Source organism: Rousettus aegyptiacus, unplaced genomic scaffold, assembly GCF_014176215.1.
Source record: "Rousettus aegyptiacus isolate mRouAeg1 unplaced genomic scaffold, mRouAeg1.p scaffold_m13_p_10, whole genome shotgun sequence".
NCBI lineage: Eukaryota > Metazoa > Chordata > Mammalia > Chiroptera > Pteropodidae > Rousettus > Rousettus aegyptiacus.
The window spans coordinates 81,323,845-81,345,618 of record NW_023416285.1 but is presented as its reverse complement, the minus strand read 5'-3'; the positions used below and the strand labels follow the sequence as shown (position 1 = coordinate 81,345,618).

General features: G+C 41.8%; 1 pseudogene; it reads right to left on the bottom strand.

The window, feature by feature from the left end:
* Positions 1 to 4,164: 4,164 nt before the first annotated feature.
* On the bottom strand, positions 4,165 to 19,531 carry LOC118607773 (annotated as a pseudogene).
* Between the last annotated feature and the right edge of the window lie 2,243 nt (positions 19,532 to 21,774).

Sequence of the window (21,774 nt, the reverse complement as noted above, 5' to 3'; positions counted from 1 at the left end):
CTCGATGTGCTGACCAGGTCTACCGGGATGCCCAGAATGTCTCAGCTGCCTTGTCACCACCCCCATTCCCATCCTCGCCCCAGTCCCTGACCCCCAGCTCATTACCCTATGGGTAAACACTCCTCCATCACCTTTTTAGGGCAGTGACACCTTTCCCACGGAGTGAAAGTACTCCTTGTCCTGGAGATCTGCCGTATGCGCCTTCAGAACCGTTCCTGACCCTTCTCAGCCCCGCTCTGAACCCTAAGGGGCTGGCCTGCGGGCACCACACAGATGTCCTCTGGCTTTCTGGGTTTCGCCAGAGAGGATGCCAGCAGGAGATCAGAGGGAAGAGAATGAGGTCAGCGTTTTCTTCCCCGCCCCTACTTCTCCCTGGGAGGTGGCCCAGGGCTGACTGCGCCCCATCGCTCACTCCCATGGCCTCACCCACACAGCCGGCTCTGTCTCTGCTCCCTCCCATACCCCTTTTGGCTGAAGGACAGTAACGGCACCCCTGCTGTTGCTGGTCCCTGGACTCCCTTCTCCTTGCCACCTATGTCCCTGCAGAGGTTCAGAACCCGCTGCCCCAAGATGTGCGACTTTGGCATGTGAATTATTTTGACAATTGAGACCCTACAGGCTCAAGGAAAACTTCTTCCTCTCCCTTAAATAATTTAAATTTGGGGCCTTGCCCATAACAAGAGTTATCACCAAAAATAACTTTTTATGGCCTATGTATAGAGCAGGCCCAACTTCTAATTACTGAACACCTGCTCTTCTCGATGGTACAGTAACGGCTTTCCTTCCGTGTGAAGTCCCCAGGCTCTTTCCTTCATTCTCAGCTCGAAACGCCACGTGTACCTCATTGTTCCTTTCTATCTCTGAGCCCCTCATGTATGTGAAGCTCCCACGTGTACATATGTAATTGGTCATTTCCTCTTATCAATCTGTTACATATTGATCTACTTATTAGAACAGCTAGAAGAACCTAGGAGAATAGGGGAAAATTTCTTCCTCCTTCACATCTCTTTATTAAATGTTTCTAAAATTATTCCATTTGTAACATGCGATCTCTTTCCTGCCAGGACCCTCACAGATACAACCCTCTCCTAGAGGGCGCCCCCTGCCCACCCGTGGACAGGATGCAATAACTCTGACCTTCAACTGAGAGTGCCCCATGTCTCGCTCATCCCCTTCCTCCGCTCTGCAGGAGAGTCCTACTCTCCCTACTCTTCCCAGTCCTAGGACCACTTCATTCGTTCCCACTGAGCACCGAGCCAAGTAAGATAAAAAAGTCCTGCAGGGAAAACAAAGCAGCCCCACCAACAACCACAGGCCACCTGTGGTATCCATCCTCCCTCCTTGACTACAGATGAAGACAGAACCTGGGGGTGTGCACTTACCCCTACAGCACAGCAGTAACATACAAGGAGATGCAAATACGGTGAACCATATTATTATTCAAGAATAATAACAAGAGCTGATGTTTATTCAGTATGTCTCATGTAGTAGGTGCTGGTCTAAGCACTTTCCATGTAATAACTCATTTAATCCTCACAATGTTCTTGAGAGTTAGAGACTATTATCACTAATTTTATAGATGGGTTAAAATCTAGACACAGCAAGGTTACGTAACTTAAGTAAGTGGCAGATCCAAGGCTATTTGACTATAAAATTAATGCTATTAACCACAATATTGTAAATAATTAAAGTCTGTTGTAAAATCTTAGTAAGGAATCCTGCATTCAACTTTAGAACATTGGGTTAGGGCCAAAGTCATACTTTAAATTATTTTGTTAATTGTGATAGAACATACTTAGATTTAAAATAGGCTATTGAAGAAGAAATTAGATCCCCTAGGATGCTTGTCTTTAAAAAGAAGGTATGTATTAATTTATAGTAATCGTTCTCCAACTTTACCATAAATCAGGGGGTTTCAGAGATATGAAGATTCCTGGGCCCCATGTCAAATTCTCAATAGGAATTCCTAGGGTGTCATAGTAGGCAAAATAAGGGCCTGTCAAACACATCCACATTCTAACCCGCTAAACCTGTGAATATGTTTTCTAACATGGCAAAAAAGACTTTGCAGATGGGATTAAGTTGAGGATCTTAAGATGAGAAGATTTTCCTGCACTGTCTGGGTGGGCCCAATGTACGCACAGCGGTCCTTGTACATGAAAGACACAGGCAGGAGCTTCAGAATCAGAGAAGATGTGAGGACAGAAGGAGAGGTTAGGCTGCTGCGGCCAGCCGTGAAGCAGGGAATGCAGGCAGCCTCCAGGAGCTGTGAACGGCAAGGAAACAGACCCTCCCCTGCACGATCCAGAAGGCATGCACGCTGCCATGCTCACTTTTGACTTCTGACCTCCGCAACTGTAAGAGTAAATCTGTGTTGTTTTAAGCCACCAAGTTTGAGGTAATTTGTCACAGCAGTCACAGAAAGCTAATACAAGGTTCAGTTCAGGAATCTGCATTTGTAACAAGTTCTAGGTGACTTGTTGCAGGTCATCTTTCAGGAAGGAACACCTACTGGGAAAACCTAGGCACCCGTCTCTGGTAACAGGATAAAAGTGATCAATGGCTCATTTTCCTTTTTAAAAGGAGTTCCCCTTGCCCCAACTTTTAAAAATTGTCAAATAACATTCTTGTCTTTTATTTATTTTAAAAATGTAGGTCATTGGCTTACCACATCAAGCAGTCATTAATCATGATATAGTCATGAAACGAAGTGTAGGTAGGAAAAGCATGGCGTTCGGAGGCAGCCGGACCCAGGACCTCATCACTTCTGAGCTGTGTCGCCTCGTGCAAGCTCCTTCTTCTCCATGAGCTCCCGTTGTGATACTAGGGTAATACTGCCCCCAAATAAGTATATTTAAGAAGACGTGGCACAGCGGCAGATACATAGTAGAAGTTCAAGAAAATGTAAAAGCCTTTCCATCTTCCCCTCCCTCCTTTCTCTCATCCCACAAGCATAATGACAGAACACCAGTAAGATTCCACATATGTGAGTCTTCATGTAACAGTTCATGTTCAATCTTTGTCTGTAAAGAGACTCCCGAGATGATAGGGAATAACCACTTCCACTTCCAGAAGTGAGGTGCTAGGCCACCCAGCCAGAACTCGCAACGCAGATATTTAATACTCGCGTTGTTACCCTTAAGCCAAATCCCATCTTGAGTGTATAAAATACTTGCAGTTGGAGATTAGACAAGATTTCTCTGAAGGATATGATTGATGTGCTGTGAACATCCCTCTGCCAAATGGGAAGCTTAATAATTGTTCCATGTAGATAATATCTGATGTGTTTCAAAAATAGGCAAACAGCCTGTGACTGGAAATGCCTGCTGTCCAGGGGAGAAGTGTGTTTGGGACGTGACTGTGAGCCCTCTAGTGGCTGAACAGAGGGAGCGTTTCCTTTAGGCTAGCTGTGTGCCACATGGGAGAGTCCTGCTGGGCTTATCTTAAGTTCCGTGGGACAACGTGGCCTGGAGGGGCCAGGAGAATGAGACTGGAAATGTTCTCCCAGAATCGGAGACCCAGAAGGTAGCTTTTCTTGAATCTAAGCGAGCCACTGTTAAGCGATGGGGAGGGTACTGAAAGACACAAATAAACCCCAGAATGGGTGTGAGCAGGTGGTGCTGGGGAGGGGAATGGAGGAGAATAAAACTGTTTTCATAGCGTACCCATGAGTCCTGCTGCTTCAACATAATGACTTTTTTTTAACTCAGTGTAACGAGAAAATTATACATCTTTAAGATTTTTCAGGAAAAAAAAATCTTCTGGGAAGCTTTTTAAAAATTTTCTGAAAGAACAGACACCTATTTAATACTTTTTGAGCAATATAGAAATCATTTGTTCACGTTTTTTAAGCTCATAATATACTTTTATTCCTTATCTTATAAACATTTCATTTGTCCTTCAAAAGTTAATTATGATTGGTGACAGCTTTTCTCAGATACTTCCCTCACGTCCAAGAGAGGAGAATTCAGCCTTCGATTAAAAAAAGAACACATACTCGTACACACGGGGAGGGAGGATGGATTTTAACCACTAACAACATGCTGCAGTTGGACTATTGGATAAAACTTCCAAGCTGGCTGCTCTTCCAGGTGCTTCCCTTCCAATGGATGTAATAGCTTGCGGCCTTCTATTTACATGTTCCAAGCAATTCTTCTCTTTCATTCACAGAGTCTCCAAGGCCCCCGTAGCATCTTCTGTCATAGTGCTCTGTAGTCGTTTCATTGAGCCCGCGGCCGCCTCCCAAGGACTGGGTTGGTAGACCATGAAGTCACTTCCTGCTCCTCAGCATCGTTCTGCTAGCAATAGTCCTATCCTCTCACAAACCACCACATTTTTGGTACAATAAGGGTGCTTTTGAATAGCCCATTCGCTAACGGATGCCGAAACTGCAACCTGGTCATTGCGGTGATCAACAAGTGCTTCTATATGATACTGAGTCCTTTTAACTCGGAACCTGTACCAGAACTCGCGGGGGGGGGGGGGGGGGGGGGGGAGGGCACACCGTCTCCCAGTCCCAGGCTTTTCTGGCTTCGGCTAAGAACTTCAAGGTCCAGCCATTCAGGTTGGTGAACTCTGGAGCAACAGCTTTATTTTCCAAAAGGTCCACTTGGGGCTTCACCTCTGGCTTGGAACTGATTGAGCGCTGCACCCCCACACCCAGCGTCCCAGCGCTCGTGGGCCGCTGCCACAGTAATTCAGGGAAAAGCCTTGGGACCCCGCAGGTCTTTGACACCTCCACCCGGAATTGTCATAGTTATACACACATTCATAGATCCTTTTCCTTTCCCCAGTAGGAAACAGCTCAAGTGCTTCTTTCTAATATATGCTCACTGCAAGGAAATTCACTGAGTACCATAAAATTTTTTAAAAAACTAAAAGTAGCCTATAATCCCAACAATCAGTGTTAAATACTGGTAACACCCTGGAACAAATTCATAACTCTCAGAGCTGGAAAAATATGATTAGAGAGAACGTACCTTGTTGCCCCTCTGAAGGATAGACACACCTCTAAGTCATTTTGCACTGCAGGGCTGTCAGGCAGCCTCTGGTGGCATACTTCCTGTGACTGCAAGCTCATTATCACACAATTCCTTCCACACAGGCAGACGGACTTTAGATTCAGTCTCTCTCTGTTCAAACTGTGGTTGTGCCATTCACAACTTGTGACCTCGGGTAAGCTATTTCATCTCTCTGGTCCTCATTTTTCTCATGAAAAATAGAGGTAATAGGCATTATCAGTTTGGGGGAGCATTTAATGAAATGACAAATATCATTAGCATGGCGTCTAGAATACAGTAAACTCTCAGTAAATGGTGGCTTTTATCACACCTTTAGGCTGTGGTCCTCCCCCTGCCTTCTGGACTTCTATAAGGTAAATTCAATCCCTCTTCCATGTGAGACCTAAAAGTATTTGAAGATTTCCCTCATGCTGGTTAGTGTCTCCTCTGGATTCCACAGGTTTGTCAGTGTTCCTCAAGGGGGAGGCAGTACCCAGGAGAGGGCTGAGTGCCGAAAAGCAGGGCGAACAGCTCGTTACTCCCAAGTCTTCACACTACTTCTCACCATAGACTCCTACTCATCTTTTCCCTGGAAACTGAGCCCATCCATTCCTCTCACTTTTGGAATTGTTTTTGAGACCCTACGAAACACTTCACATTCATCTCTACTCATTTTCACTGTCAGACTTAGTCCGCTCTCTTTTGGAACATGATTCTGTCATAAACGAGATCATTCTTTCCCATCTATGCTATCTACAACTTTGTGTTCGCTCCTTTCTTTTTTTTTTTAATTGTGATATAATCATACAACATCACATTAGTTTTAGGTGTACAACACAATAATTCAATATATGTACATTTGCAAAATTATCACAATAAACCTAGTTAACGTCTATTATAATACATAGTTAGAAGCGTTTTTTTCTTGTGATGAGAACTTTTAAGATCTACTGTTGTGGCAACTGTAGAATATATAATACAGTATTAACTACAGTCACCTTGCAGCGTGTTACACTCTGGGACTTATTTACTTATTTTATAACTGGAAATTTGTACCTCTTGACCACCTTCATCCATTTCACCCGCCCCTCACCTCCACCTCTTGTAAGCACCATCTGTTCTTTGTATTTATAAGTTCAGTTTTTTTGGTAGTTTTTTTAGATTCCACAAGTAAGTGGCATTATACCGTGTTTGTCTTTCTCTGTCTGACTTACTTCATTTAGCATAATGTCCTCAAGGTCCATCTATTTTGTTGCAAATAGAAGGATATCATTCTTTGTTATGGCTGAATAATATTCCATTGCATATGTATACCACATTTTCTTTGTCTGTTTATCCATTGCAGGCACTTGGCTCAACTATTGTAAATACTGCTGCAGTGAACATGGGGGTGGGGGCATGAATCTTTTTGAGTCAGTGTTTTTGTTTCTTTTGGATAAATACACAGAAGTGGAATTGCTGGATCCTGTGGTAGTTTTAATTTTTTGAGAACCCTCCATTCTGTTTTCTATACTCATTCTCTTTCTTAGTTTCACAAATAGACTCTTTAACGACATGTTTATATAATTTTTCCAGGATTTGAGGATAAGTACACAGGTTTTAAATTTCTGAAATCTTTCTTCCCTTAAAAAAAAATTACAATATATGTACTCATTAAGTACTTTGTGAACCTCTCTGATTATTCACAGGTTATCATTATGTTTTTGGCAAAAGACCAATAAATTTTTTCAGTACCTTTGGGTGTCATTTATCAAGGACCAATCATTTGAACATTTCTAAAGTGGCTTTCTGATTTTCGTCTTCATCTGCCAGGACTTCCTTTTCTATTAATAAATCTACTTCCATTTCTCCAGAAGAAAGACATGAGACAAAATATATATGATGTATTTTACTCATCGTTCCCTTATTTAACCATATTTATATTTAGGTGTGAATATGCCATTTCATATGTCATATTATTAGCATATCATATTGCCAAAAGTATACATTGACTTGCTTAAGAGACAGCTTAACAAATATAATATAATCATGGTGATGATGACAGTGATGATGATGAATTAGTGAGAAATCTGTTTGTTTGTTTGGTTGGTTGGTTGGTTGCTTGCTTGCTTCCTTGCTTGTTAGAAATCTTAAATTGCTTCATTTCAGCTTGCCAGGTTTCTTTTCTCTAGGGCACCATCCTCTTCTTCCATATGATCTTTCTAGCATTAGGCATTTATAAATATAACTTTCTGTGCTTTGAGTAACAAACTAATTTTGCAGAAACTGGATTTAGCAGTCTCAACTGAGCTCATCTTCAGTAATTTTACAATTTTAGCTTCTAGAAATTAGTATCATTCTTTCAATTGCACAGATTGTAATTTTTGTAATATACTTTGTACTCTTAAATTAAAATAATATTTTAAATATGTTCTCAACATTTCCTTATACAAATTTTATTTTATACATTAAAAGCAATTAATGTGGACCATCTTTTCTATCCACTTCCTTAAGGGAAAAGTAGTATCTCTGTTGATTTTATAATTAGAGCATATTAAAGCATACTGAATTTCCTAGAACCTAAAATCCACTGATTATAACACATTATAGAGAAGAATAACACATTAAATACATACATTGATTTTCTGGTTCATTCTGTTTTTGTGTGCTGGCTTCTTGATTTACTCTGTGTTATAGACCTTATGGCGTAAAATGCCCACTTTCAGCGGTTGAGTTTATATGGTACAGATACACGTCACACAAATAGACAAAACCAATCTTATTCTTCTTTTTATCCTCCTCTTGCTTCTCCTCCTCCTATCTCTTTCTCTCCCTGTCTATCTCAATCTTTGTCTTATCCTCCCAATTCAAATTGTCAACAGGAGAGACTCTGGCAGGTCCCATTTAAGTGCCCACCCTCAACAACCAACCACGATGCCAGAAAGCCCCCCTTGTGAATTGTGAGAAAGTACGAAGGTGGGGGCATTTAATTTGGGAATGAGGAAGACATTCCAGAAATTGTCTTCCCTGAAAGCAGCATGATCTGCACTTCCTTCATGCTCAATATTTTAAATTGAATTGCACCACCAAGAGAGTTTTCAAGAATTTAGCTAATAATTCCTGCAATAATCTAATTTTGGGGTCAATGTCTTTTTGGACAGTAATGTAATAGAAATATGAAATGACCAATACAGTACACTTTTATTCATGTCATCGTTTTGCCATCATCCCAAGCTGTAACTAAATACTAATACAATGGTGAGTGAAAGTTCACATGTTTCCTTAAAAATAATACTCAGAATTCTGGATAAACAAAAGTAGATTTCTTAGTACTTGGGGGGAAAAAAAGCTTCAGAGTTTGTTAGGAAACTTGCAAGATTCTTGGCATTCAAATCACTTTTATAAAGCAATACTGGGATGAGTCAAGTATAATTGAATCAGGAACATATGGATCAAATTCCCCCTTAAATACACATGGGTATAAAAATGAAGGGGAAGAGAACTTGCCAATGTATTATCAAAACAAAACACTTTCAAAATAACTTGAGACAGTCAACAGACCCCAAACACAGCTGTGTTCTCTTATATCTAAAAATGCATTTTCCCTTCCATGTCTTGATATGTTAATTGAATTCTGTTGAGTCCCTTCAGCATATGAGGCACCTTGGAGAGCTCACCAAGTCTGAAGTTTGGGCATTCTGTTTGGAAACGTGGACTCTTGATTAAATGATTAGCATAATTCTTTTTCTGGTTTTCCGCATCTGTCTGAAGAAATGTTATGTGTGTGTTTTTAATCTGTGCAGCAATGGGCATCATCATCAGTCCTTTTTCTGCGAAGGATTTTTATGACCTTAACTCGCTGAATGGGAGGGAGTACATTTCTTGGAGGGTTGACTTTGATTTGATTTTAACTGGAGAAGTGGTGGATGGCAAGAGGCTGTGCCATGTTGAGAGACAGCCCGCATGGGAAGAAGAAGAGCCAACTCCCATTCTTCTAGACACCGAATTTGCTGTGCTACTTATTGCTGTGGCATGGTGATCGGAGCTTTGCTTATTAGCGCTGCCCTTCGCTTTAATTTTCATAAAACTAGTTTTATCAATTAGTGTGAGTAATTTTGTGAAGTTCAGAATTTTTCCACCATTTCTGCATTTACCTTTTAACAGAGCAAACTATAATTTGAGTCATATCACACATGAGAAGTACCTAGCTCTTCTGAGCCCTGCACTGGAACTGTGTGGTCTGCAGGGCAGAAGGGAGTTTGTTACTTGATTTTATCCACTCTAGTCACCAGAAGATGACCAGATGACAGCCAGTAGCCAGGATCCATTCAGACCAGATAGGGTTCAATAATAAAATTTCAGGATGTTCATTAACTCTAGAATTCATAAAGGAGACAAAAGATAGGTTGACCATAACTGATCCTTACATTAAATTATGTCATAACGATGGATGTAATTTTTACTACAGAAAAAAGCAAGCAGAATTCACATATCTAACTGTATGTAGCAGGCAGTGGGACTAGAACATAAATTTCCAGTTCCCCCTTCCTAGGGAGCCACTGGAAACCCTTAGTCAGCATGGCTAAGAGAAGTTTTTCCTCTAGACCATAATTTTTTCCTTGCTTTTTTCAAGTTTGGCTGATGCTTGTGTGTGTGTTCCTTAGTGAATCTGTGTGAGGCGTTACTGCTTGGAATCAGAGTCCTTGCTACCCTTGGTACAAAAATTTCAGCCCGTGTTTATGTCATTTCTAAAAAATTGCAAAAAAAGGTGACATACATTTTATTGCGACATTCCAATGTTCCCTTGAGACTATTGCTCTATATAAAACGCTCTAACAGAATGCATTTAAATAGTCGTCTTATTCTGAGAGTTTTTTCTTTCCGTTGGAGAGCTCCTGTCCTATCGTCTGGTTGATTATAGTCTGAGGTCTCTGTGTTCTACACAACCTGTTCTCATCCATTGGGTTCTCCCATCCTAGAGCAATGAAAATAATAATCATAGGAAGAGTAACTTCATAAACTGAAAATAGATTTCCCCTCTTCGATATTCCCTTTGCTCTGCTTTTCACCCTGTGGAGAAATTCAACTCAACAAATATTTACGAGGTACCTCTTATGTCCCACATACTGGACTAGATGCCAGGGACAGAAAGAGGAACCATACATGGTCCCTGTCTTCCAGGAGCATATGACTAATTGGAAAAATTAGAAATGTACAATTAGTACAGTGCAATAGAAGAATGCAGTAGATGCGACAGGTACACCGAGAAAGGGCACTCAACCTCTGGGGGAAGGGGCGAGAGGGAGGGTGTCCTCTGGAGGGAGGTGTATTAGTTCTCTGTGGCTGCTGAAACAAATAACCACAGATTTGGTAGCTTAAAGAGACACATTTATTCTCTTATAGTTCTGGAGGTTGGAAGTCTGAAATGGCTCTCCCTAGGCCAAAGCCAAAGTGTTGAGAAGGTTGCCCTTGGAGAGGATCCACTCCTTGCCTTTGAAGTTGTACTAAAGATACATTCCTTGCGTTTCTTGGCTAATGGCCCCTTCCTCCATTCCAGAAGACAGCATCTTAGCATCTTCAAATCTCTCTTTGATCCATCTTTACATTACCTTCTTTTCTGTACAGTGTAATCTTCACTTTCTCTATTACGAAGATGCCTGTGATTGTATTCAGTGCCCACCCAGATAATCCAGGATAATCTCCCCAACTCAAAATCCTTAATCACACCTGCAAATTCTCTTTTGCCACAGATGTTAACATTCACAGGTTCCAGAGATTAGGACCTGGATATCTTTAAGGGCCCTCATTCTGTCTACATAGGAGGTAACATAAGAAAGCTGGGAAAGAACAGCAGAACAGGGCAGTAGCATGACTCAGCACAGAACGTGTGGAAACCATTCAGAGTTTAGAATTGTTGAAGCATTTAATGTGAGGCGGGTAATGCTTAGGCAGGAGGGAGGAGCCAGCTTGCAGAGGAAGACGTGTGCCATGCTAAATCGTTTTGGTTTTTATTGTAGGTTCTAAAACGTCTTTGAAGGTTTATAAGCAGGGCAATGATGTGGTCAGATTAGCAGTTTAGAGAGATCATTTTGGAGGATAGTTTCAGGCAGGTAGACAGTACTGAGAACTAATGAAAGTCTGAACCACGATAGGGATTAAGATGAGAAGATTTACTGAAAAAGAAAATTTCTAGGTAAAATCAATAGGAATTATCACCAATTGGATAATGGAGCGAGAGAGAGAGAAATCTGGGTAGATAATGGCCCCATTAAATATGTACTTATCCTTGTATTATCTAAGGAAGGGAAGAAGGGAAAATTATCATTTAGTTTGAATTTATAAAATCTGAAGATAACTTGTGGGTGGGGTCAACTTCACACTTCTATGAGCCTCACACCTGTTCAGCACTCTGCTGTCGCCATCTTGAAACCAGAAACACCGTATATTTATTTTGCACTGGATCCCACAAGTGATTTAGTCGGTTCTGACTGTGGACTGAGAACCCGGTGTTGGAGCCATTGTCTTCAGGGGAAGCTTTGAACATGGATTTCCTTGGGCAGAAGTTTGGATTCCCAGCATCTCCTTGGGGTCACAGTTGGTGGTACGCATTCCCAGTTAGCCCAACAGTACGTACCCTAAGAGAAAAATCATATATGCAAATTCAAGGGCTCTTGAATCAAAACTCAATGGATTAAAAAAAAGGCCCTGATTTAGGATCTCTCTTCTCCATCAGCCTTGGCTCTGAGGCTCACAGAAGTTAAATGTCAGAGCCTAAAGTCTTTCATGTGAGTAAATTTGGTGACTAGAAGAGGTAATTATCATGGAGCTTGTTAAATCCTCTCAATTAAACACTTAGGACACCTCCATAGAGAACAGAAATTAATATTCAGAGGAGAAAAGGCCCAGATTTATTTTGTCCTGAATTGGAAAGTTCCTAGAATTAGAAGTGGTTCTTCCCCCTTTCCTCCACCCACCCCCGGCTGCTGGCCTCCTCAGCCCTTCTTACCACTTCCACCAGTCAAGTGGATCCAGCTCATCTTCCTTCGCAAAGTCAGGCTCTCCCACGTTATCAGAGTAAGGCTTGGCATGTAAAAAGCTCCTGCCTCACAATGTAGCTGCCTAGATATCTTGCCCCATTTTTGCTTTACCTAGATACTGAAATCATTTCGGACTCCTTTTTCTGGCTTCCGGATCTCAGGTTCCTGGTTTTAGTTCTGATCCTGCTTTAACTGATCTTTCTGGACTTAATTTTTTAGTTTCTGGAGTCCTCTGACCTGCCCCATTTTGATGCTCTACTTTGTGGGTTGAGTTAGATGACACTAAGGTGTCAGACAGACCTATGGCAGAGATAGCAGAATGCTCATGTTTCACTATCTTCCAGGTTCCGCTTATAGCCTTCCAGGTCCAGAAACTATTTTGAGAGTGAACTCAAACTCAAAACTTACAGATGCATAAACCAGAAGGCAAACTTATTTAAACAGCAGGAGCAAGAGAGGGAAGTAACCAGTTCCTTCTATAGACAGGAATTCTCATATCATCTGACTCCTTTTGGAAAACAAGAATGTAGGACACTAATTTATTTATTAGAAAGTTGTCTAGAGCAACAGGAGTAGCTTTTGTTGCAGAATAGTTTACCCAGGACATGGTGAAGCTAAAGATCTGCCTTCAAGCGACATGAGAGTAACTAAAAGACAGACATCTGACAAATTCAGGAACTTCCTTCCCTGGACAGTTGGCAGAAACAGTGCAGTAGGTTCCCTAAATCCACTTGCACACACGCAGGAAGGTACTTTTCCTGGAGGTTTTGCATCCAGCTGGGGCCGTGTGACCAGTTCTGGCCCATGAGATGGGGACAGAGGTGAAGTGTACCACTTCCAGGCCTGGCCCCCAAACCTCCCACTTCCACGCTGGTGCTCTTTTCCCATGTCTTCCTCTGACAGGAGGCAGAGACCCTGTGGTGAAACCACTGTTGGAAAGCCTGGCCCCCTGAATGACTGTGGGGAACATGGCCCTCACTCCCAAAGCACTAATGTGAGAGGGAAGTAAATCTTTGTTGTGTTTAGTCACTGATATTTCAACAGCTAACCTTTCTTGAAAGCTGATGTTATCTAGTAAATGTTTCAAGTGCTTTTTTCAAAATAAAACAAATAAATAACTTTGTTTTGATATTAAAATATTTTTAAGGACTAGAAAATACAAAAACTTCTAAAGAAAACAAGGGCCAGAAGATGAGTTATCAAAAGCTGTAAAATGCCATTGCTTCCCTCTTGTGTCCTCCAACCCCTGCCCTTTCCAACACTCCCACCTACCAATAACCTTTAGCACCGGCTGGGTGTGCCTGGCCCCACATCGGTATTCTATGGTTCCTCAGTGAGGAACCACAGGATGTGTGAAAAGTTGGCTTTCACAGCCTCCTCTTCCCCTCTCTCTCTCTCCCTCTCTCTTTCTCTTCCCCTCCCTCTCTCTCTCTCTCTCTCTCTGCATTCTGGTATCTCTAAACCCATCCACTTCCTACAGCATCTTGCTCTCAGCTGCTGCTATAAAACAATCCCTAAGAATTTCTCTGGTATTGGCTTAAGCATGTATTCTCTCTTGGAGGTACTTTCAGGATATGTACATATATACACATAAGTATACATCTGTACATGTATATATAGAGAGATATAGATATAGATATGTGTACATATACATATGTGTATATGTACACATACACACACACTAGGACCCATTGGTGAGAGACATTGAGCAAAAGAACCTTCTCCATGCCCATAACATCGCCCAACTTGACAGCTACTTTCTCCCAGGGGAAAAAAATATTATTCAAAAAATCACTATATAAAATTTTACATCCAGCAGAATGGTACTTTCTGAAAAGCAGAAAGTAGAAGATAAGAGTGTCATGAAGAGCCTAGGAGGTGGAATGACAAAAATTATGGGGTCTTCTTCGCAGCAGTAAAAACAGAAAAAAAAGATTGTGAAGAAATTTCACTGGGGGAGTCCAAGTGGGTGGCTGGATGATACTTACCTGAAGTGAGAAGGTTAGATCTTGAACTGAAAAAGAGGAGGAAAGGGTAAACCTCCCAAAGAGGTCAAGATCAGAGCAGAACCCAGTAACTGGGGCGCTTCCATGCCTAAAATGGGTGCACTTACAGGAAAAGCTCAAATTTCTTAACAGAGCTGGCCAGGTCCTTCAAAATTTGGTCCCTGTTTGATTTCATCTCTCTACTCACTACACTTCAGTTGCATCTCCCTTTTCAAAAGCTTCCAAATACGTGTAGTCATGACTCACTGTCTTTACATAATCCATTCTCCTGCCCGAAATGTTCTTCCTGTGCCAGCTTTCTGAACACCTAGACATCAAGAGTTAACCAAAACATCACCGCCTCTGAAAGGCCTCCCGGACTGCACCTCCCTTCAGGCATTCTTCCTCTGCTGTGTTTTTGAAATACTGGGTGTGTATGGGTCCATTAATATTTATTATCACTCTGTATCACATTCTTTCTTTGATATAAGCTCCAAGGTCCTTAATGAAAGAGAGCACGCACACTTTACATGAGTATCGAGCCCCTGATACAGTGCCTGAAAAGCAGTTGGTGCCAATACTTTCCCAATAAATGATGAGGCAAGGGAATAGGAATATACTGGAAGAGAAAGGGAACTTTTTTGTGACATGATTTGATGAAAATTATGATACATACTTTAATTTTATATACATACTTAATTTTCTTTCCTTCTTAAGGTGGTGACAATGAGAAGTTATTTACGAGAAAGACTGGCTAATTGGGCAACTCTTGGCTTTGAGGGAGAAGACGCCTGTCATACAAACTTGTTGACACCTGTAGCACAAACAGCACTGAGTGTCTGGGCATGTCTTCCTGTGAATACCTGGCCCAAATGCCACAGGCTCTCCCACCCTCCATGGAGGCAGACCATTCTAAACTTGTACATTCCCGAGAAGTAGCCTTGACATGTGGTCACTAACTTTAGTTCAAACTCAGTGGCTCCCAATGAGAAGAGATTTTGCTCCTCCCCCCAGAGGTACTTGGAGATGTCTAGAGGTATTTTTGGTTATATAACTAGTGTGTGGGGGGAGGGGGAAGGGAGGTGCTATAGGCATCTAGTGGGTAGAGGCCAGGGATGCTGCTAAATGCCCTACGATATACAGGATAGCCCATACGATAAAGAATTATCCACCCTCAAATGCTAATAATACTGAGGTTGAGAAACCCTACTCTAAATAATGATGTCATAGGAGAGGTACTAATTCTCAGAAGCACCATGCCTGAAACTCTCAGCTCAAAGGACTCCACCCAGTGACTTGGGATGGGCACATGCCGCAGCGCACTTCAGCTCCCTCAACAGATTCCGGGCCAGGTGACACCGCCACTCCAAAGAGTCACTCCAATAGTCCATAACTCCCCACTGCCCCATTCACTCTCTTGTCGAGGTCTTGCCTTACGCTCCACTGAGAAATTATGGGTCAAGTCCAATTTCTCTTAGCTTTCTTCCCCTTTTCCTCCTAGTTTGCCTGCTACAGCACCTGCTCTTGCCCCTCTATCCTGTCTCCAGGGCTATGACCCCCACCTTGAAACAGAGGCCATTCTCTCCAGACGCCACCAAGACCTTGCTCCACCAGTCATCCCCTCTCTTTACATCCAGCCTCTTTGGAATCTTTGGCTCCTTCCTTTAGTCTATAAATATGTATAAGATTCTGTATCCTTTAAAAAAGATTAAAATTTTCTTAACCCAATCCCTCTCAAATTTTTACCTTATACTCCTCCATCTTTTTACCACTTGATTTCACTTGTCTGAATACATATTCTCACTGTAAAAAAAAATTCCAAAATTTTAAATAAAGCTCGTCTGCCTATGGTTATCCTCATACCAACCAGCAACAAAATATTCACTAGTGACCAGTTTGGTGTTTCCTTCTAGGACTCTCCTCTGACTGTGTATTATTCAGCGATATAATCTAGATTTATTTTGTGAAGGTTTTTATTCTCCCATAAATGGCATTATTCCCTGCATATTGCTCCACGGCTGTATTTTTTTTTAAATTTGTTTGCTTTGTTTTTTGTTTGTTCGTTTTTCATGGATTGACTGTTGTTATCTTGGCGCCATCTCTGCCTCTTTCTCTGCTCTCCCCTGCATTGCAGGGCTGGCATTCTGGAGAGGATACTTCCCAGGCTCCCTCGCCAGCATGTTTCTATTAATATCCAGTCCTTATGTGTGATTCAGAAAGTGGAGGAGAAGCAGAGGCCATCACTGCTTTAGAAACGGGCAAGTTAGCAGCTCCTGCAGATGGCAACCACTGTTCCTAGAAAGGACGTATTTTCTGGACACCCCCCTATGAATCATCCGCTTGGGGGTTGCAGAAGGCTGAGATTGTCACTGGCATTGTCCTGTGATTCCTGAACTTCCTGATTTCCCAAGTGCTAGTGCTGTTCTTCCTATCGGCTTCTGCAGTCCGTTCAACAGTTGTATGAGCCCCAAATCCCATGACTTAAATGTTTTCCAGTTTAAGTTACCTAAATGACCTGCTTTCCTGACTAAACGCTGACCACTAGAGTATTTCGTCCAGAAATGGTTTCAGCAAATAGTCCTACAAAGGTGCTGCTCAAGGATTAGGTATTTCATTGGTTAGATTCAAAGGCTTGTGGAAAATGGAATACTGATGGCTTCGAGTAACAAGAACTTTTTAAAAATCGTCACCTAGAGTTGTTTGGAAAGAAGAGCATATTAAAAAGGAGTCCTTGGAAGACCAAGTGGCAGCTGCAATACAACAGGGTGACAAAAGTGACAACTGAGAGGATTGCGAGGGGGCTGGTTGCTTTGACCGCCCTGCAGAGTACAGGTGAGGAAATGGCCAGCTCAGCTGGGATTGTCAGCTAGTGCCTTGGTCAGAGGACCAAAGAGCTTTTGCAACCACCCTAAGCCTCTAGTCTCTTGTAGCTGGCAGGCCAGTAAATGTGAAAGCGAGGTCCAGTGTTGGAATCTGCAGAATGACAACCTACATTTAATTCACAGCTTCTCTGGGTCTTTTTTCATACTAAAATTAGAGAACTGATTTGGAAAGAATGGGACCCTAGTGATAACGAAGAATCTGAATAGGGTGAAACCCCCTTGTGACAAAGCAGTCCCTTTCCTGAGCGTGAAGGCTGCAGAGTCCTCATCTGAGATGGTTTTCTCACAAGGAGATGCCACATTATCCTCGAAACCCACCCTTGCTCTACCTGTGACCTCTAGACCCATAACTAGAATCAGATCCCTTTAAACTCTGGAGGGCAAGTACAAACACTGTACTCACAGGAGGAGAGACGACACTCTGAAAGCAGCATAGATTTTGACATACGCATCTGTGGAAATCTGGGGTAAATGTGCGGAAATTAATTCTGTTTGTGGCACCAACTGTTCATTAAATTCATTCTTCTTTCTCCTTCTTCGCAACTACATTACATTTCCCAGCTACCTTGCACATTAGATTTGGCCACGTGATAAATTTGGCCAGTGAAATATGGACAGAAGTGATGAATGTCACTTCTAGGACTGGCTCATAAAAAATCCCTCAGAATCCCTCAGTTTCCCTACATCCATTGGCTAGGCAACCTTAGAAACTGTGGGTGAAAGATGAGAGAGCCTCTGTCACTCTGAGGTCCCGAAGGGCTGCGTGGAGCAGATCCACCCTCTCCTTTGCTGTTCACTGTGATTTATATAAGGAAAAAAATTAAACTTCCATTGTTAAGCCACTGACTTTTCCGTGTTTACCTGTAGTAGAAGTTAGCATTTTCTTAACGGATGTATTCACTTAGGAATATATCTTGGAGACATTCCCTAGCCAGTACAAATAGATTTACCTCATTCTTTTTAACTATTACAAAATGTTCCACAATATAGACAGAGCATCATATGCAGTGCTATTTTTCTGTTTTTGATTTTTTTGCCATTAAAATGTTGCCATTAACAACTTTGTGCTTGCCTGTTTACACACACATGTTTCTTCATATCTAGAACTGATACAGAGAAGTGGAATTGCTCAAACAGTAGATTCATGTTAATTTTTTGTTGATGCTGCCAATTTGCCTTCCAAAAATGTCCGTTATAATCTATTCAACCACTAGCAGTGCATAAGAGTAACTGTTTAACTAGCTTCTTGCCCACTTCAGTAATAGGAATAATATTAGAAAAATATTAAGCTAATGTGTTTTTCTTTAAATCTCTTCCTTAAATCACATTCCCTTGTAGACGTCCACCCCTAAGGCTGATGCATAATGACCTAAGAAAGGGAAGCAGGTATGCTAGAGGAAAGGCATTAATCAATTCTGAATCTCACATCTGACTTTTCTGAATCAGAAGCAAATCTCTGAAGCCAATCTTTGCCAAAAGAGTTCTTTTAAATCCTATTGAGCGAAGCCTAGAAAGCTACATTATCAGTTAGATTTGCTGCATGAAAAACTACCCCAAAACTAGTGGTTTCAAATGCTGAACATTTATTTGCTCTTGATTCTCTGGGTTGGTGATGTGAGTGGGCCTCAGCTAGGACGGCTTGCCTCTGCTCATTTCCTGCCAGCAGCGCTCGCTCCCACAGTAGGACCTTGGTGAGGAAAGCTGGGCTGGCGGAAGCTCTCTGCATGTACTCTCATCCTCCAAGAGGGTAGCCAGGCTTTTCCCATAATGGCAGAAGAGTTTCCAGAAGAAAGAGAGAGCAAGCCCCAATGCCCAGGTACTTCAAAAGCCTATTCTTGCACCTTTTTACTGTTTTCCTATTGGCCAGAATCCCATGGCCTAACCCAATTTAAGAGGTGGAGAGATAGACTCCACCTCTTGATGGGAGGGGCTGTAAGGACACAAAAAAATTCATTGTGCCCATCTTAAATGTCCTGTCACATGCCTCTATTCCAAACCTCCTATACCCTGTCTCTCAGTCCCTTTCTTTCAGATTCTTTACCAGCCGATCAGGCTATTTATCATACCTCATGATTTCATATAAATTCTCACCTTATGCTCCTTTTCTTTCTATGTAAAGTGGATACTTTCTCCTTTTTTGATAAGAGATGCCAGATGCAGCAATTTGCCTTTTAATCTGGAAGAAATGTCCTCGTACATCCTGACCCCTGGACCCCCAAAATCTTTACCAAAGTGATGTCCTTGAATCTTCATAAAGATAATCTCCTACTCTATGGAGCACTTGTGACTTACCAAGGCCTCCTACTACTACGAGCACCTCTTGTTCATCCTGTCCAAGCAGCAGATGATATCAGTATAATAGATGGGTTATATGTTCTACAAGATGTCCAGGTGATCCAGATAGCTTCTGATTACATTATGACAATCAGTGGGTGAGTTAAATTATCCCCAGGGAAAAACCGTAAATGTATATTTTCTAGTCCATGTAATTACAAACTGTTTCTCATCCTCTTTTCTGATTTTGCCAAATCGATGGCTGCATAACATGTACCTGAGACCATATTACTCTTTTCTAGCAAAGATACTATGTACAGCACGGCAGCTGCAGTTGGGGCTATTTGGCTGAGCTTGTCACAGTCTGTGGCCATTCTCCAGGATCCATCTAAGTTGTGCTGGGGCTAACCCAGTAAATTAAGAAGATATGATAGGAACCACCACAGCCATATGTTTAAGATTCTTAAGGAGGTACTAATTTCTTCCATCCTCCACAGAATGCTATATTGCTTTCATTTTGTCATCTTGACCAGGGGTTGATACATTTCAGAGACTTGCACGTGACCTTCCCTACTACAGTAGTTATTACTGCACAGGCCAAGAATGCAATGTGGGGCTTGCCCTAACTGCTGGCTATGTCAATCCTTACTATACATTTTGAAGACCAGGGAAATAATCACTGGGTGGGCCTGCCGGTGACCAGCGACCTGCCACTTATTCCCTGGTCTCTGTATGTCCTCACTCTAACAGGGGACTATGATGAGGCTCTGGGTCCCAGATCAGTATCAGCTCAGACCTTGCGTTCAATAGCCTGTGGAATATCTGGGTATTCCCCTTTGCCCACTGCACAGCCACCTAAGTAAGCAGCCACAGGTTGCTTTGTGGAAGGACCTGGTAGTCATTCAGTGTATACCTGCCATAATGTGGTGAAGTCCTTCCTTCTGGGGACCTGGCTAACTCTTTAGTCAGCAGATTATGGGTCTGAAAACTGGATTTGGTCCAGTAACTGGAAAAGGAATTATGATTTATTTGGGGGCAACCGCTTTCAACCACATGCTCATCCATTCTTGCCCATTTGTGTTGCCCATAGGGACAATGAGCTATATTGACTCTCTCCAGTTTTCTGTTAGTCAAGCACCCTATATTTTTTCATAGATCTCATCACACTTGATATTATTAAACTCAAATGTTTGTCAGTCTGATAAAGGAAAAACTGTGTTTTTTTGCTTTCTTAGCATTTCTTGATTGTAACACTGATAATATTTTTACATGATCATTGGCCTCTTATATGTCCTTTCCTGTGAATTGCGTATATGTACATATCCGTCGCCTGTTCTTAATTGGGTGGTAGTCCTTTTTCTTTTTAATTCAGTAATATTAATGTCCATTACATTCATCAATATGATTATTGAAATAATTATAACATATTCATATATTTACATTGGCTAATCTATGTCAATAATATGTTGCTGTGCATTACATTATATGCAGTTAACAATGTGCATTACATTATATGCAGTTAACAATGTAATATAATGTATATATTAAGGTATAAAAATATTCGCTATAAAATTGGAGGTGCTACTCTTACTTTCACCTCTTAATTCTCTAATTCCCATACAGTCTATTTTTCAGGGTACACATTTTTAATAAGTTTGGATTATTTATAAATTGTTAATAAGTTTGGATTATTTAATAATGATTATATACAGCAATACAATTATATTGTTTCGTAGCCTATTTAGTGCCACCTTGTTTTTCATATTTCTGCTTTTTGTGTTTTCGCTGTTTGAAATGGTCCCCAGGCGCAGTTCTGAAGCTCTGTTTGGTGTCGCCAAGCTCAAAAAAGCTGCGACATGCCTTAAGGAGCAAACCCAGGTGACAAACAAGCCTTGCTCAGGCACGAGTCACAGAGCTGTGCCCATGCTTTCAACGTTAAGGGTTCGACAATGCGGCACATCCACAAAAAGAGGAAATTTCACTGATCTGTATGCCAGGCCACTAAGTGCTAACGCGGCATCTACAGTGTGTGACGAACCTACGGAAAAGATGGAAAAGGGGTCTAAATTTGTGGATTCAGAGACGGTGAAGGAAGAAAAAGGACACATAGGGTACACTGTCAGGAGGCTGAAAGCCGAAGAAATTTTCCGTCGTATTTACCCGGGGTCAGGAAACCGTTAAACTCCTGCGCGCTGGGGCTCGCTCACATATTTCAAAGGGTGATCCGGCATGAAAAATGTGAAACTTGTGGGCGACACAGTTCAGATCGGGAGTCTGTGCACGAATTTTTTAAATGCCTGCTACGTGCTGTGTAGGAAAAGAGTTACGCGCGAGAGCAAGTTCTCGAAGCCAATGAGACTGGCTTGCATTCCAAGTGAGTGGGGTTTTGATTTATGAAAATACAGTAACGATAAGCTCGTGGGAACCTAACCCTGCATTTCCTCTTGGAGTTCAGTGTTAGCTAATTCAGTGGTAGTGACGACTTCGCAGAATAACTACCCTGAAAAACATGTACCCTGAACAATCGACTCTATGTGAATTAAAGAATTAAGAGGTGAAAGTGAGAGTAGCGCCTCCCATTTTACACTGAATATTTGTGTACCCTAATATATATAAT